Source organism: Arvicola amphibius, chromosome 1 (genome assembly GCF_903992535.2).
Source record: "Arvicola amphibius chromosome 1, mArvAmp1.2, whole genome shotgun sequence".
In the NCBI taxonomy this organism is placed as follows: domain Eukaryota; kingdom Metazoa; phylum Chordata; class Mammalia; order Rodentia; family Cricetidae; genus Arvicola; species Arvicola amphibius.
Genome location: NC_052047.1, coordinates 143,756,195 through 143,774,510, shown reverse-complemented (window position 1 = coordinate 143,774,510; position 18,316 = coordinate 143,756,195).

The window sequence follows — 18,316 nt, the reverse complement described above, 5'->3', positions numbered from 1 at the left end:
GGAAAAAAAGAAAACAAAACACTATAGCCTTTGTGCCCACAGCAGCACACAGTAGGCACCCAATAGATACACACAGTGCACCGGGGGGAGCGGCAGCTCCCACCTAAGTCCTTCCCTTGTTCTGGCACTGAGCACACCTCTGGGGATGGAGGGTGACAGCTTGTTGGGGTCGTGGTTGTTGAGACATCCCGGATGTGGTGGCCACCCGGCCTGTTTGCACAGCCTTCCGAGTTTACCTCTTCACAGTTGAAGGAGTTGGAAACTGTGGACGGGGAGGAGAGGGATGGGAGGGATATGGTTGTTCCTGCTTGGCAGGGGTGAGAGGGGAGCAAGCGGATGGCCAGCCGCCTCCTGGAGTGCAGAGTGTGTGTGGGTGGGTGCCTCGGCTATGCCAGGAACCAGCTCTGTGGTTTTGACCACAGAGCCTGGGGCGGGACCCTGTCCTTCATCTTGGTCTCTGAGTCCAGGGCCAGCCAGGACAAAGGGCACTGCACTGGGTCACACAGAACTCAGGGATGAACATGGTCCCTATGGACAAAGGTTCCCCAGGGCCACAGAGAGCCTGTGTTGACCCATTCTAGAAACAGTGCTTCTTGGTTTGGGCACTGTTGGGCCCATGCACCCAATACATTCAGAGGTCTCTAGCAAGACCAGTCTTCAAGAGGAAACAGATGGAGAATACATGGCTTTCATGGCCTCCAGACTCTAGCCTGTCACCACAGACATGACACTGCATGGTGACACTGGAGAAGCTATGGAGGTTACACAGGTCACCCTGACTCTAACACCCTGCTCCTCTGAGGTGTCATCACATGGGGAAGGCTCAGTATGCACTTCCAACCCTGGATCCAGGCTTCACCAGCATGCCTGGCTCCCCCTGCCTCCTCCAAGGACCTTGATCTCCCTGCTCCACCACGGACCTCACACAGCTGCTTTCTGGTCTGTCTGTCCCTCTGGACCCTTCTAACTGATGATCTGGCTGTGAGCTAGTGCTGACCCTGACAGGGATATGATAGGATCCATGGGGACCCTTTAAGTCCTGTACCAAGGCTGGGCTGTTTGAGACAGGAACCAAGAGAAGGTCACCCTGCTGTAGGAGGGCAGGTGGGTGATGGGCAGCCTCCTGGAGACCAGAGGATGGTGACACCAGAAATCAAGCAGCAGGGCAAAGGCCCTAGCAGGGACTGGCCGGTGCAGGGAGCCTTTAAAGTGTGTCTAGGACAGGAACATAGAGTAAGGGAGCAAGACAAATGGGCAGGTCAGGTAAGGGGGGACTGCAGGGTTCTTCTCTAGTTGGAGAAATTAAGGATATTAACAGTAACATTTAAGTAGAACTATATGCCATATGAGTTAGGTAAAATGGATCTAACGTAAAATCCCCCGTTTCTCACACCTAAGCATACAGCCAGGAGCATGAAGTGTATTTACAGTGCCGTGAAGACATCCAAACCGTCTACCTCCAGAACTCCCCATCTTCCCAAACTAAAGCACATCTCGCTTCCTCCAGCTGTGACAACTCATCTGTGGTAGTTTGAATGTCATTGGCCCCCATAATTTCATAGCGAGTAACACTGTTAGGAGGTGTGGCTTTGTTGGAGGACGTGTGTTACTATGGGGTGGACTTTGAGGTCTCCTATGCTCAGGATATCACCAAGTGTGTTAGTTGACTTCCTGTTGCTTGCAAGATGTAGTAATCTCAGCCTCAGCACCGTGACTGCGTGCATGCTGGTAATGGGCTGAACCTCTGTAAGAGAGCCACCCCAATAAATGCTTTCTTTATAAAGACACCATCTCTTCACAGAATAGAAACCCTAACTAAGACAGAAGTTGGTAGCAGGACTGGAGTGTTGCTGGGATAGGCCTGACTATGTTTTTGTTTGGAGTAATATGGACTTTGGCACCGTGGATTAAAAAAAGCAGTTGAAAGCTTTAAGTGCTGTTTAATGGGTCATACTAATAGGAACATGGAAGACTGTGGTGCTGAGTGTGATTTGATAAATTGTGGTGTGCTCACTCAAGAGGTTTCCTAGGAGAAGAATTTTAGTATGCTGCCTAGAGATCATTCTTGTGATATTTTGGTGAGGAAAGTGGCTGCCTTTTTGCCTTTGTTTGAAGAGTCTGCCTGAGGCGAAAATGAAAATTTTTGGATGAATTCCACTGGCAGAGAAAAGCATAAAATAACCTAGTATAGACACTGTTGTGTGATTACTAGTGATAATTCTCATGAAGATTTATAATGAAAAGGGGCAAGCTGAGCAGTGTAAATTACAAAATGAAAGTTTTCAGGAAAAAAAAAAGAGCATCAGGAAGTAGAATGAAGCTAAAGTTTCTGTTCAAGGAGATAAATGGATTAAGAAATGGAATATAAGGAGTGGTGGCCTCAGGGAACCCGCTAAGTTTCCACATTGTGGAAAGGAACTAAAGAAAAGCTTAGATCTAGGTGTGATGAGGGCACTTTTAAACCCAGCCCTGGAAGGCAGAGGCTGGCAGAATAGCCAAGCTTAGGCAGGGAAGGACGAAAAGTTGGTGAAGTTGTAATTGAACTAGGAGGTCATGTTCCAGCCCCAGTAAGCTTCAGAACTTGGCAGCTTCAGCTGCACGGTTCTGGAATTTGCCTCTGTGACTAAAGAAAGCAAATTGAGGCCAGGCCTGTGTCAGGGATGTCCCTGAATGGAGGCTTAACAGAAAGGCCATTGTGCGAACCTGTGAAGCTGAAGCCTGGATTACCTTGGAGAACCCAAGATGTTAGAGATGCCAGAGTCATGGGATACCTGTCAAGGGGAGTTGCTAACTGGGAGTGGAAACAGTCCAAGAGAAAGAAGTATGTTGTAGTCAACAAAGCTGAACAGAGTTGGAGATCTGAAGAGCATTTTGACATCAGCCATGGAGATGCAGAATTTGGAGTTTGCCCAGATGGTTTTCAGTCTTGCTTTGGTCCAGTGTCTCCTCACTGTGCTCCCCGCCCTACATTTTGGAATGGAAATGTATATTCTGTGACATTATATGTTGGAAGTGTGTAATTTGCTTTTTTGATTTTTGATTTTTACAGGTGATTACAATTAAGAGATTGCATGAATCTCAGAAGAGACTTTGAACTTTGGGCTTTAAAGCGTTGTTGAGACTGTGATAGACTCTGGGGACTTTTAAAGTTGAACTAAATGCATCTTGCATTATGATATTGTTACAAGCTTATGGGGGTCAGGAATGCAATAGTTGAATGTAATTGGCCCCCATAATTTCATGGTATTAGGAGGTGCGGCCTTGTTGGAGGAAGTGTGTCACTGTAGGGGTGGATTTTGAGGTGTCCTATGCTCAGGATACCGCCCCGTGTGTTAGTTGACTTCCTATTGCCTGCAAGATGTAGCACTCTCAGTTCCAACACCACATCTTCCTGCCTCCACGTTCCCAAGGATGGCGATAATGTGCCGAACTCTGAAGCTGTAAGCGAGCCACCCCAATTAAATGTCTTCTTTCTAGGAGTTTCCATACCATGGTGTCTCTTCACAGCAATAGAAAACCCAAGACACCACCCTTCATCTCCCAGTGCTCTGGAGGCCTCAGAAGAAGAGAGTGCAGCAATGTGTCCTCTTGTGACTGCTTCAATCATCTGAGCTTGCTGTCCTCTCAGTTCACCCATGCAGTGGCGTGCGCTAGAATTCATTCCCTCTTTAAGGCTGAGCCATAGCCCATTGTGTTAGTCCACACCGCCTGTCCGTTCATCTGTGGTGGACATGCTTGGTCTGCTCGTGCCTTTGGTTATTGAACAACAACACTGCCAAGGATGCTTATGTCCAAGTGTCTGAACCAGTACTTTCTAGTCCTTTGGATAAAGACTAGAAGGGGAGTTGTTGGACTGTGGGATGATTTTGCATGGTCTCTCTGTTGAACTTTTTGAGAACCCCACTGATTGTTTTTGTCTGCAATTGTACCTCCTTAGATTCCCACCAGGCATGTGTGAGACTCCGGCTTACCTGTAACTTTCCCAACCCTGTACCCCAGTATTCCCCCTGATAACAGCCACCTTGTTGGTGTAAGGTAGTGTCTCACCGTGACTCAGTTTACATTTCCCCGTCTGTGGGTGACAGTAAGAACCTTCCATGTACTCACTGGACCATCATACCCCTTCTTTGAAAATGTGTATATGTGTCCTTTGTCTATTATTAACATGGGTTTCCTGGTTTTGTTTCTCCCAACTGTCTATTGTTGATGATTTTGTTACTCGATATTTTGCATATTCTAGATATTAATCCTTTATCTAACATGTGATTAGTCATCTTCCTCTTCTGTGCTTATCTTTTCATACTTGGCGAAGGAGGATTTATTTTTATTTTATGTGTATGGAAGTTTGCCTGGATATATGTCTCTGCATGGTGAGCATGCAGTACTCTTGCAAGCTGGAAAAGGCACCAGGTCCCCTGCATTTGGAGTTGCATATAGTGGTGAGCTGCCATGTGCATGCTGGGAGCAAGACCTGGGTCCTCTGCAAGAACAGATAGTGTTCTTAACCACTGAATTCTCGCTGGGGCTCTGCTTCAGCTGGTAGAATGCCCTGGAGTCCATCCCCAGCAGCGCACGAAGTAGATATGGCTGTGCACACCTGTAATCTCAGCCCTTGGGAAATGGAGACAAGAGGATCAGAAGTTCAAGGCCAGCCTCAAACAGAAAGAGTTCGAGGTCAGCTTGGCTACAAGAGGCAGCATTTCTGAAAAAAGCATCAGGAATTAATTTTGATGAAATTTGACTTTTCTGTTTTCTTTCATTTCCTGGGCTTTGCTCCTGAAATCTTTATGCCTGTGTGATATGTGGCATTGGCTACATAAAATTGGTATAAATCAAATAATTACTGATGATAACCCATAAGGAAATGTATTTAAAAGCAATTCCTGGGTAAACATAATTTTATCATATATTAAAGATGAAAGTAAATTTACATGCTAATGAGATGAATTGCTTGGGCTTTTACTAAATATTTAATTTTATTTTAATTGTGTATGTGTGCATATGCATTTGTGCATGCATGCATGTGAGTGTGTGTGCACACGTGCACCTGTGTATATGTGTGTGTAGGTGTGCTATGTTCAGAGACCAAAATAAGTGGTCCAGTTCTCTGAAGCTGAAGTTACAAGGTGGTTATGAGCCTTCTGGTGTAGGTGGTAGGAAATGAACGCTGGTCTTCTAGAAGAGCAGTTAATTGTTCCCAACTACTAAGCTGTCCCTCCAGCCCCAGGTATGCTTGTTTTTGCATGGAGAATTGCATCTTGGCTAAACAGTTGATACTGTAAGATATAGAACATCTATGATGATTTTTAGAGTTTGTTGATGCTTTATTTTAAAATAGTCAAAGCTTAGAACATGGTTTTACATAAATATGTTGTACAAGATAGGTATGGTGGTGCATTTTTAAATGGCAGGGATAAATGGATCTCTGTGAGTTCTAGGCCAGCCTGGTCTATATAGAGAGTTCCAGGTCAGTCATGGCTTCTTCAAGAGACCCTGTCTCAAAAAGAAAAAAACTATGGCGTAAATCATTGCCAAACTCAATGGTTTAAAAGTTTTTCTGTTTTCTCCTAAGCACTTTGTAATACTGGCTTATTGGCTCTGATGTTGATGCTTTGGTTTACTTGGAGGTCATTGTGCCACTGATGAGAAGTAAGGGTCCAACTTCACTCTCTGGCTTCTGTCTATTTCTATCCATCCAGTTTTTCCTGAACCATGTGTCAAAAAGACCCGGAGTTCATGTCACACAGGTCAACAATCAACAGGCAGTGAGAGCCTGCTTCCGGATGCTCAGTTCTAACCCTTGACAATGTGACTGTCCCCATGATGGCAAGATGCCATCTTGGTTGTTAATATTATTCATTTTTAACTATATATATATATATATATGTATATCATATATAAGTATATATAAGTATATCATATAGCTAAGCTGGATTCACTTAGCTAGTTATTATGACGGGGAAACTTTCTACATCAAAATTCATAATGGGATTCTTGGGGTCTCGACAGTTCAGAGTGAGTCCTACTCTTGCAGAGGACTGTATTTCAGTTCCCAGCAACCACACAGGTCAGCTCACAACTACCTATAACTCCTGTTTCGGGGGATTTAGCGCCCTCTTCTGGCCTCTGGTAAGAACTACATCTCACTCATAAAACACACACACACCACACACACACACACACACACACACACACACACACACACACACACATCATTTTCACATATATAGAACCATCTTGGGGTCTCCTGATATTCAATATGAATTTAGGGTGGCTTTCCAACTTATCAAAAAGATACCATTGTGTGATGTGCATGTATTTGTATATATGTTTGCAAGTGTGGGGGTACACATGCATGAAAGTGTGTGAACATGCATGTGGAGGTCAGAGGTTGGTGCCAAGTATCTTTCTTGATGGTTCTCCGCTTATATCTTAAGCGATGGTCTCTCATTGTGCCCAGACCTTCCCACAAGTAGTCTAGCTGGCCATCTTGCTCCAGAGATCACTCCTGCCCAGTACGTGTGTGGGTACTGGAGATTCAAACACGCTCCTAACACAAGCAGAACAAGTGTTTTAACCCTTGAGCCATTTTCCAGTCCCCAACATTGGAACCTGGCTAGGGATCGTATGGAATCGCAGCTTCTGAGCAACGTTCCATCAATACTGTCTTGAAATCTGCAAGTGTGAATGGTTTCCACTCTGTGTAAAGTTACTCCCGCTGTGCTCTCAGTATTACCTCCTTGATTAAATTCATCCCTAAATATTTTGTTCTTATTGATGCTGTGAAAATAAAAAAAATTTAAGCTTTTTAAAGATGTTTATTTTATGTGTATGGGTGTTTGTATGCATGCAGAGCCATGGATGCCAGAGAGGATGTGTTAGCCCCTGGATCTGGAGTTATGGACAGTTGCAAGCCATCACATCTGTGCTGGAAATTGAACCTGGGTTCTTCGCAAGAATAACTTGTGTTCTTAGCCACCAAGCAACCTCAAAATGTTTTTTTTTTTCAATTTCCTTCGCTACTTGTTCTTTGATAGCACCCAACTTCTGCTTTTATCGCTTGAATGGCTCCGTGGTGGGATTTCTGTAATGTTTCTATCCACCGAGTAATTTCACTTCTTCTTTTCTAAGTTGGTAACTTTTCATTCTTTTTCTTGCCTTTCTCTGTCGAGAAATTCAAACACAGCACTAAACAAAAGTGAATGCTGGGTGAGGTGTTTGTTGTCCTGAATATGAGGTTAACTGTGGGGATTTCACACATGATCTCTATTATGTCTGAGTCTTTCCTTCCAGTTCCAACTCCATTGAGAATGTTGTTAAAATCATAAAGCAGTTTTGAAATTTTGTAAATTTTTTCTGTATCAGTTGAGATGACAGCAGTGACTGTTCTTCATGCTATGAATGTGGCTTTATCTCCCCAATGGGTTTCTCATATCCAGAACCATCTTTGCATCCTATGAATGCAGCCCTTGGTCATGCTGCACAATCCTTTTCTTTTAAATGTTATTCTTTGAGAATCTCATACATGTAGACAATTTAATTTGGTAATTTCAGCATCTCCTCTCCCCTTCCAACTCCTTCCAACCTTGTCACATGCCTGCTCTCATGTCTTCCCCATCATGATGGAATGCATCTTCAAACAATGAGCCAAAATAAACCCTTTGTTTCTTATGTGTTTTCTTGTCAGGTATTTGACCTCAGTAATTACCACCCAAATGTCCATTGGTGTGAAGCCACTACTGTGTAGTTGTTAAGGACTGCTGGATTCACTTAGCTAGTTATTATGATGGGGAAACTTTCTACATCAAAATTCATAATGGGATTCTCAGGGTCTCGGCAGTTCAGAGTGAGTCCTACTCTTGCAGAGGACTGTATTTCAGTTCCCAGCAACCACATAGGTCAGCTCACAACTACCTATAACTCCTATTTCAGGGGATTTAGCGCCCTCTTCTGGCCTCTGGTAAGAACTACATCTCACTCATAAATCTCTCTCTCTCTCTCTCTCTCTCTCTCTCTCACACACACACACACACACACACACACACACACACACACACACACACACACCATCTTTTAAAAAAAGATTCATCAGTGGAGTGGACTGGAGAGATGACTCAGGGCTTAAGAGTACTTGGTGCTCTTGTAGAGGACCTGAGTTCTGGTCTCAGCATCCACATGACAGCTCACAAGTCTTTGTAACTTTAATTCCAAAGGATCTAATGCCTCTTCTGGTCTCTGTAGGTCTTCTTCTTCTTTTTTTTTTCCAAGACAGGGTTTTTCTGTGTACCTTTGGTGTCTGTCCTAGAACTAGCTCTTGTAAACCAAGCTGAGCTCAAACTCACATACATTGTTCAGAATATTCTCTTTATCATTTTTATCTCTGTAAAATTGATAACAAACCCTTTTTCCTAAGTTTGTAGCTTGTCTACTCTCCCATCTCCGTAGCTAATCTCGCCCAAGACTTGCTGTTCTTCCCGAAGAGCCAGCTTTGCTCCTGAGGGCTCCACAGTGATTGTCTGTGCTCTGCCCCATTGGTCACTGCTCTAACTTCCAATGCCACTTCCCCTTTGCTAGTTTTCAGCTGCATTTCCTCTTCTTTCCTTGGCTCCTTAAAATCCAGGGTTGAGTTCTGAGGTAGGACTATTCTTTCTAGTGCAGGCACTCTGTTGAGGAATATTATTTTAAGATATGCTACATTCATTTATGCTGTGGAACATTTGTTTAATGATGCAAAGATGTGTTGCGTTCTTTTCTGTTGCATTTGTAAACTCTGTGAGACTGTGTTTCTTTGCCTGCCTAAAACACCTAATTGGCCTAAAAAAAAGAGCTGAGTGACCAATAGCTAGGCAGGAGAGAGATTGGTGGGGCTGCCTAGCAGAGGGAATAAATGGGAGAAGAAATCTAGGGAAGAAGAACAGCAAGGAGCAAGCATTCAGAATAGGAGGAAAGGAGGACGCCAGGGGCTGGCCACCCAGTGACACGGTTAGTCACGGAGTGAGAAGGAAAGAAAGATATATAGAATAAAGAAAGGTGAAAAGTCCAGAGGCAAAATGTAGATAAAGAGAATGGGGCAATATAAGTTAGAAAAGCTGGCTAGAAAGAAGCTAGGCTAAGGCCCAGAAGTTATAAGTAAGAATAAGTCTCTGTGTATTTATGTGGGAGCTGGGTGGTGGGCTCCCAAAGGGGGAAAAAAAAACAAAAAACAAAACAAAACAAAAAACTCAAACAAAAACCAATGACAGCACTCAATGTTCTGTTTCCCTTTTGTTTTTTAAAGGATGACTTACAGGAACTGGTTCTCCTTTTCCACCATGTGGGTCCTCATTGAAGTGAGGTGTTCAAGCTTGGTGGTAAGCACATTTACCCGCTGTGACTTGCTGACTCTCCTCTTTACTCTTGCTTCTGTCTAATGTCGAGTTTGGGTTTGTTGTGTTGTGTTTTTATTTTCATTTAGCTTTCAGAATTGTCTAGTTTCCCTTGTGATTGATCTTTGTCCTACTAGATCTGTAAAAGCGTTTTTAATTGCTACATATCTGTGAATTTGGGTTTTTCTTTAGTTATTGGTTTCTAATTTTATTCCTTTATGATTGGAACACATACTTAGCATGATTTCAATCTCTTTTGAAGATTTATTTGTATTGTTATTTAAAAATGATGTATATGCATATATGTATACATGAATGCAGGTGGGTTTGGAAGCCAAAAGAGGGCATCAGATTCCCTAGACTGAAGTTGTGGGCAGCTGTGAGCCACCCAGCATAGGTGCTGGGAATCAAACTCAGGTCCTCTGCAAGAGCGCTGTGACCCTTCACCACTAAGCAATCTCTCCAGCCCCCAGTTGCAACTTCTTTATGTTTATTAAATTTTTTCCAAACATCCAAAGTAATATCCAAATTGGGGCTTCTCCAGTGTGATATGTAATCTTGTCATGTAGATTGCCACAGAAACAAATCCCTGGGCATGTCTGCAATAGAGTTTTTAGATGATATTAACCAAAATGAGAAGATCCACTTGGGGCAGGTTCATTCCATGGGCTGGGATCCTGGACTGAATAAAATAGCAAGCTGAACCCCAACATACATCTCACTGTTTCCTGAATGTGGATACCATGTGGCCGGCTGCCTCCTGCTGTCATGACCCTCCTCTTCCTGCTGCTGCTATACCCTCCTCCTCCTGCTGCTGTGACCCTCCCCCTCCTGCTGCTGTGACCCTCCTCCTGCTGCTGCTGTGACCCTCCTCCTGCTGCTGCCATGACCCTCCTCCTCCTGCTGCTGCTGTGACCCTCCTCCTCCTGCTGCCATGACCCTCCAACTGTCAGCCCAAAGAAACTCTTCCTTAGCTTAGTTGTTTCTTTGACCTGGCAATGAGAAAGGTAATGAATTCATCCAGTATAGGCTGTGGAGAATGTTCTGTGATAAAATGTGGCACCTGCAGTGTCCTGTGTGTGCACCTTGGGTCCAGGCTTATGGTCTTATCTGAGTCTTTCTGGATCTTCTCTGTCCTTGATCAACCTATTATTTGAAAGTGTGATATTGATATCTTCTGACATTATCCCTATCTCTCTGTCAATTTTGCCAGTTTGCTGCATGTGTTTTTAGATTCTGTTCTTTGGTGCATACATGTTCACAACTGATCTGTCTTCCGCTGAGTCATAACACATAAACTTTTGTTCCTAATTAGCTTCGGTTGTTAACTTGACACAGCTTAGTCACCTGAGAAGGAAGTCTCAATTGAGAGACTGCCCAAATCAGATTGATGTGATCGGCATGTCTGTTGGGGATTGTCTTGATTATTAATTGATGTAGGAGAGCCCAGCACACTGTGGGTTCACCATTCCCTGGGAAAGCTGTTTGAGTTCCTGCCCTGATTCCTCTCAATGACGGACTGTAACCTGGAAGTTTAAGCCAAGTAAACTCTTCCTTCCCCAAGTTGCATTTGGCCAGAGTGTTTTTATCGCGACCAAAAGGAAACCAGAACATTTTGTGTGAACTGCCTTGTTTGGCTGTGTGACCCCCTCAACCCTCCTTTGGTTATGATTTGTGAGAACTGGCTCTTCCATTGTACTGCTTACAGCTGTATCTTTAGTGCTGAAAGGAAGGTGCTGTAGATTTCCTTCATGTCTGGTGTAATCAGCAGTTTTTAATCAATTCTGCCTGTCTCTGCCCACCTAGGAGGAGTTTAAATGCATTCACATTTAAGGTAATTACCAATGAAGGTATCTTTCTGGCCTCCCTGGATTCTGATGATAATCCTTTGCTGGTTTTCCTGAGAATCCCTTGAACATGGTAAATCATTCCTCTCTAGCTGCTTTCAAGATTCTTTCTCTGGGGACTGGAAACCCAGCAGGTAAGAGCACTTGCTGTCACTGCAGAGGTCCCAGGTTCCTTTCCCAGTACCCACATGATTGCTTGGCAACTGAGAGTAACTGCAGCTCCAGGGGTTCTGATACCCTCCTCTGGCCTCTGTGAGCCCCTTCATACGGTGAATATGTGTGTGCACGCATTCTCTCTCTGTCTCTCTGTCTCTCTGTCTCTCTCTCTCTCTCTCTCTCAGAGAGAGACAGAGAGAGTGAGAAGTAGAGAGAGAGAATAAAAGTTAAGTCTTTTTAAAAAAATAAAGAGATTGGAATGGCCTCTTCCACGTTTGTTGTCTTCTCGTTTCTCTGCTTCTGATTCTGTTTGCCAGTTTTTGGGTTTTGGTGGACTTTGAAGCGGCTCTCTCTGACGTCCTTCTCATCTCCTCTTGTATGTTTCCTGTAGATGTGTGCTTGCTTCCTTAGTCACATATAACACCCTAAAGATGTAATCATCTCAAATAAATGCCAAATTAACTTGAATTTCAGGAAACTCTACCCATTGTCTCCTATGTGGCTGGTATCATAATTTTATCTTTATAACCTTGTGCACTCAATGATTTATAACTATTTTATGCCTTTGTCTTCTAAAGCCTGCTGAAAACATAAATGGAGTGATGGAGTTACAAACCAAAATTATAACAATACCAGCTTTTGTACTTGTCCACATATTTAGTTTCATAGAAGATATTCATTTCTTGGTCCAGCTCTGAGCTGCTGTCTAAAGGCCTTCTATTTCAACCTGGGGACCTCTGTAGCTTTTCTTGCAGGGCGGGTCTGGTGGCAGTCGATCCTTCAGCATTTGTTGGTCTGAGAAGGTGCTGACTTCTCCCTGTTTTCTAAAAGGTCATTTTGCTAGAGCCTTGTCTACCAGCACAACATCTGAAAATAACCAAGGTTCCTGTCAACTTATGCATTTTTTTTCAATTTCCTTCTTTCTTTATTGGCCTTACGATCCTCATGCTAACCTTTTGAGAATTTCACACACACATACAATCTATTCCCCACTCTTCCACCAAAGTGCTCTCAGATCCACTCCATAGCCCTACCCACTGCCAACATCATGATCTCCTTTTCTTAACCTATGGAATCCAATTTATACTTCCCGTATCCTCTCAGATATGAGGCCGTCACTGGAGCGTGTTTGACCTAAAAGAAGCCACATCTTGAATCAGTTTCCATTAAACCTTGTGATTTTTATGTTGAAAGCCAGGAGTTCACTGTAAGAATGTGGTGACTACAAACCCAATTCGGCCTTCAAGTGTTTGCTGTGCCTTGTCTTCTCTTTCTTTAACATTGTTGGAAGTTACAGTTGTTCATAGATTTTTTTAATTAATCAATTAATTAATTTTTCCCAGGTCGATCACAGTTTCCTCTCGCTCCCTCTCTCCTGTCCTCCTAGTCCCTCCCCACAACCTCCCCACTTTACCTCCCACCCATTCCCTCTCCCTTCCTTTCAGAAAAGTTCAGGCCTTCTGTGTATATCAGCCATCTGTGGGATATCAAGTTGCAGCAAGACTAGGCACCTCCTCCCCTATTAAGGCCAGACAAGGCAACCCAGCAGGAGGAAAGGGTCCCAAGAGCAGGCACCAGAGTCAGAGACAGCCTCCATTCCCTTGGACAGGAATCCCACAAGACCAAGCCACACAACTGCATGTGCAGAGGACCCAGATCTGTCCCATGCAAGTTCTCTGTTTGGTGGTTCAGTCTCCATGAATCCCCATGAGCCAAGTCAATTGACTGTTTTCCTATGTCATCCTTGGCCCCTCTGGCTCCCATAATCCTTCCTTCCCCTCTTCCACAGGATTCCCTGAGGTCTGTCTAAGGTTTGGCTGTGGGTCTCTGCATCTGTTTCCATCAGTTTCTGGGTAAAGCCTCCCTGGTGACAATTGGGTTAGGCAATTGATGGAGGGTAGATGGCTCAGACAATTGCCCCGCCTCTCCTCTCTGGGCCAGACTGCTGTGCCTCTCCTCAGGGAGAGAGATGCCATGAAGCCAGCCACCAGGACAGACATGCTGAATCTTTCCTGGTAAGACACTACTCGTGGTGTTACACAGATTATTAGATATGGGTTAAAGCAAGAGATGTGAGAATTAGCTAGTAGGAGGCTGAAACTAATGGGTCAGGCAGTGTTTAAAAAGAATACAGTTTCCGTGTAATTATTTTGGGGCATAAGCTAGCCGGTGGCCAGGAGCCGGGCAGGACGAAAAGCAGGCCAGCCCACAGCTCATCACTACAGGCAATGATCTATGAGTATGACAGATATCATTAGGATATCATTTCATTGATCTTTTTCCTTTCTGCCAGTCACGTTTAGTTCTATCCTAAGTCTCCGAACTGTTCAGCCTTGGGTCCTGACAGGCATTGTCAGGAGTGGGCTCCCTCTCATAGTATGGATCTTAAGCTGGACCAGTCATTGGCTGACCACTCCCATAATTTCTGCTCCACCTTTGTCCTATCATATCTTGTAGGCAGGGCAAATTTTAGGTCACAGATTATGTGCCTGTGTTGGGATCCCAATCCCTCCGCTGGAAGTCTTCCCTGGTTACTGGAGATGGCCAGTTCAGTCTCTGTATCTCCCATTGCTAGGAATCTTAGCTAGGGTCACCCTCACAGATTCCTGGGAGTTTCCATTGAGCTAGGCTTCTAGCTCATTCCAGAGATGCCTCTGATTCCAGTTGTCTTTCCCAGTGCTCTCTCCCTCCATCTTCCCCCAACCTGATTCCTCCTGTCTCCATGCCCACTCACCCTCCACTGAGACCTCTCCCCGATCAACCGGTGAAGGCCATTCTATTTCCCCTTTACAGTGAGATTCATATGCCCCCACCAAAACTCTTGGGTCTGTGGTTTGAGCATGGTTATCCTGTACTTTACAGCTAATATCCACCTATAAGTGAGTACATATCAACATATCATGGTCATCTTTCTGAATCTTGGTTACCTCACTCAGGATGACCTTTTCTAGTTCCATCCATTTGCTGGAAAATTTCATGATGTCATTTTTTTAGCAGATGAGTAGTTCTGCATTGTGTAAATGTACCACATTTTCTCCATCCATTCTTCAGTTGATAAATATTTATATCGTTTCTCATTTCTGGCTAGTATGAATAAAACTGTTATGAACACAGCTAAGCAAGTGTCCTTGTGGTGTGGCAGAGCATCCTTTGGGTATATGTTCAGGAATGGTACAGCTGGGTCTTGAGGTAGATCGATTCCCAATTTTCTGAAAAACTACCATATTGATTTCCAAAGTGGTTGTACAAGTTTCCACTCCCAATGGCAATGGAGGAGTGTTCCCCTTGCTCCACATCCTTGTCAACATGAACCACCACCTGTGTTTTTTATTTTAGCTATTCTGACAGGTGGAATCTCAAGAGTTTTTTATTTGCATTTCTCTGATGGCTAAGAATGTTGAACATTTCTTTTTTTAAATGGTAACGTGGTTTTTTCTTTTCTTTTTTTAAAAAAGAAAACAAATTACCTTTTTTCATTTTACATACCAATCCCAGTTTCCACTCCATCACCTCCTCCCATTCCTTTCACCTTTCTCCTCACCCCAACCACCATCCACTCCTCAGAGAGGGCAAAGCACATTGTTTTGGGGAAGGTCCAAGGACCTCCCTACTATATCTAGGCTGAGCAAGATATCCATCCAAAGAGAATGGGTTCCCAAAAAAACCAGTACAAGCAGTAGGGATAAATCCTGGTACCACTGCCAGGGGCCTCCGCAGTCTTCCCCAGCCATGCAACTGTCGCCCACATTCAGAGGGTTTAGTTTGGTCTTATGCTGGTTCCTTCCCTGTCCAACTGAAGTTGGTGAGCTCCCATTAGCTCAGGTAAACTGTTTTAGTGTGTGTTCCCATTGTGGTCTTGACCTCTTTGCTCATATTCTCACTCCTCCCACTCTTCAACTGTACTTTTGGAGCTCAGCCCAGTGCTCTGCTGCAGGTCTCTGACTCTGTTTCCATCAGTTGCAGGTTGAAGATTCTATGGTGACATTTAAGATACACATCAATCTGACTACAGGGAAAGTCCAGTTTGGGCACCCTCTCCTCTATTGCTTAGGGTCTTAACTGGGGTCATCCTTGTGGATTTCTCAGAATTTCTATAGTATCATGTTTCTTGCTAGCCCCATAATGTCTCCCTCAATCAAAATATCTCTTTCCTTGCTCTCATCTCTGTCTTTCCTCCATCTCGGCTATCCCGTTCCCTCAAGTTCTTCCCCCACCTCTCCTCCCCTCCTCTTCGCCTTCCATTCTCCCTTCTCCCCCACCCCCATGCTCCCAATTTTGTCAGGCAATCTTATCTATTTCCCCTTTCCAAGTGGCTTTATATATGTTTTTCTTAAAGTTCACCTTGTTACTTAGCTTCTCTAGGGTCATGGACTATAGGCTCGTTATCCTTTGCTTTACAGCTAGTATCCACTTATGAGTGAGTACATACCATGTTCATCTCTCTGGGTCTAGGTTACCTCACTCAGGATGTTTTTTTTCTAGTTCCATCCATTTGCATGCAAATTTCAAGATATCATTGTTTTGTTTTGTTTTTTACTGCCTAGTAGTACTCCAGTGTGTAAATGTACCACATTTTCCTTATCCATTCTTCGGTTGAGGGGCATCTAGGTTGTTTCCAGGTTCTGGCTGTTACAAATAATGCTGCTATGAACATAGTTAAACAAATGTTCTTGTAGTATGATTGAGCATCCTTTGGGTATATGCCCAAGACTGGTATTGCTGAGTCCTGAGGTAGGTTGATTCCCAATTTTCTGAGAAACCACCATACTGATTTCCAGAGTGGTTGTACAAGTATGCATTCCCACCAGCAATGGAGGAGTGTTCCCCTTACTCTACATCCTCTCCAGCATAGGATATAATTAGTACTTTTTATCTTAACCATTCTGACTGGTGTAAGATGTATCTCAGAGTTAATTTGATTTGCATTTCATGGATGGCTAAAGATATTGAACATTTCCTTCAGAGTCTTTCAGTCATTTGAGATTCTTCTGTTGAGAATTCTCTGTTTAGTTTTGTGCCCCATTTTTTATTGAATTATTTGGAATTTTGATGTATAATTTCTTGAATTCTTTATTTATTTTGGAGATCGGTCCTCTGTCTGATGTGGGGTTGGTGAAGATCTTTTCCCATTCAGTAGGCTGCCATTTTGTCTTATTGACTGTGTCCTTTGCTTTACAGAAGCTCCCCAGCTTCAGGAGGTCCTACTTACTTATTTTTGCTCTTAGTGTCTGTGCTACTGGTGTTATAGTTAGGAAGTGGTCTCCTGTGCCCATGCATTGAAGGCCACTTCCCACTTTCTCTTCTATCAGGTTCAGTGTGGTCACATTTATACTGAGGTCTTTAACCCATTTGGACTTGAGTTTTGTGTATGGGGATAGATATGAATCTATTTTCATTCTTCTACAGGTTGACATCCAGTTATGCCAGCACTATTTGTTGAAGATCCCCTTTTTACATTGTATAGTTTTAGCTTCTTTGTAAAAAAAATTAGGTGTTCATAGATGTGTGGATTAATATCCAGGTCTTTGATTTGATTCCATTGGTCAACCTCTCTGTTTTTATGCCAATACCAAGCAGTTTTCATTACTGTAGCTCTATAATAGAGTTTGATGTAAGAGATGGCATTGCCTCTGGAAATTCCTTTATTGTACAGGATTATTTTGGCTATATTTTTTTTGTTTTTTTCCATATAAAATTGATTATTGTTCTTTCAAAGTCTGTGAAGAATCATGTTGGCGTTTTGATGGGGATTGCCTTGAATCTATAGATTGCTTTTGGTAGGATTGCCATTTTTATTATGTTGATCTTGCCTATCCAAAAACATGGGAGATCTTTCCATTTTCTGGTATCTTCTTCAGTTTCTTTCTTCAAAGACTTAAGGTTCTTGACACACAGGTCTCTCACTTCTTTGGTTAGTGTTACCCCAAGATATTTTATGTTATTTGTGGCTATTGTGAAGAGTGACGTTTCTCAGCTTCTTCATCATTTGTGTATAGGAGGGCTCCTGGGTTTTTTTTAGTTGATCTTGTATCCTGCCACATTACTGAGGGTATTTATCATCTGTAGGAGTTCCCTGGTAGAGTTTTTGGGGTCACTTATGTATACTATCATATCATCTGCAAATAGCGAAAGTTTGACCTTTTCCTTTCCAATTTGAATCCCCTTGGTCTCCTTTTGTTGTCTTATTGCTCTTGCCAGAACTTCAAGAACTATGTTGAACAGATATGGAGAGAGTGGACAGCCTTGCCTTATTCCTGATTTTAGTGGAATCTCTTTGAGTTTCTCTCCATTTAATTTGATGTTAGCTGCTGACTTGCCATATACTGCTTTTATTATATTTAGATATGTTCCTTGTATCCTTGCTCTCTCCTAGACCTTTATCATGAAGGGGTGTTGGATTTTGTCGAATGCTTTTTCAGCATCTAATGAGATAATCATATGGTTTTTTTTCTTTCAGTTTATTTATATGGTAAATTACATTGATAGATTTTCGTATGTTGAACCATCCCTGCATCTCTTGGATGAAGCCAACTTTATCATGGTGAATGATTTTTTTGATGTGTTCTTGGATTTGCTTTGCCAGTGTTTTATTGAGGAATTTTGCATCAATGCTCAAGAGGGAAACTGGCCTGTAATTCTCTTTCTTCATTGAACCTTTGTGTGGTTTGCATATCAGGGTAAGTGTGGCCTCATAAAATTAATTTGGCAATGTTCCTTCTGTTTCTATTTTGTGGAATTTGAGGAGTGTTGGAATTAGCTCTTCTTTAAAAGTCTGGTAGAGTTCTGCACTAAAACCATTTATTTTGCCCTGAGCTTTTGGGGGGCTTTTAATGACTGTTTCTATTTCCTTAGGGGTTATAGGTCTGCCTTAGTTAGGGTTTCTATTGCTGTGACAAAATACCATCCAAAAGTCAGGTTGGGAGGAAAGGGTTTATTTGGCTTACACTT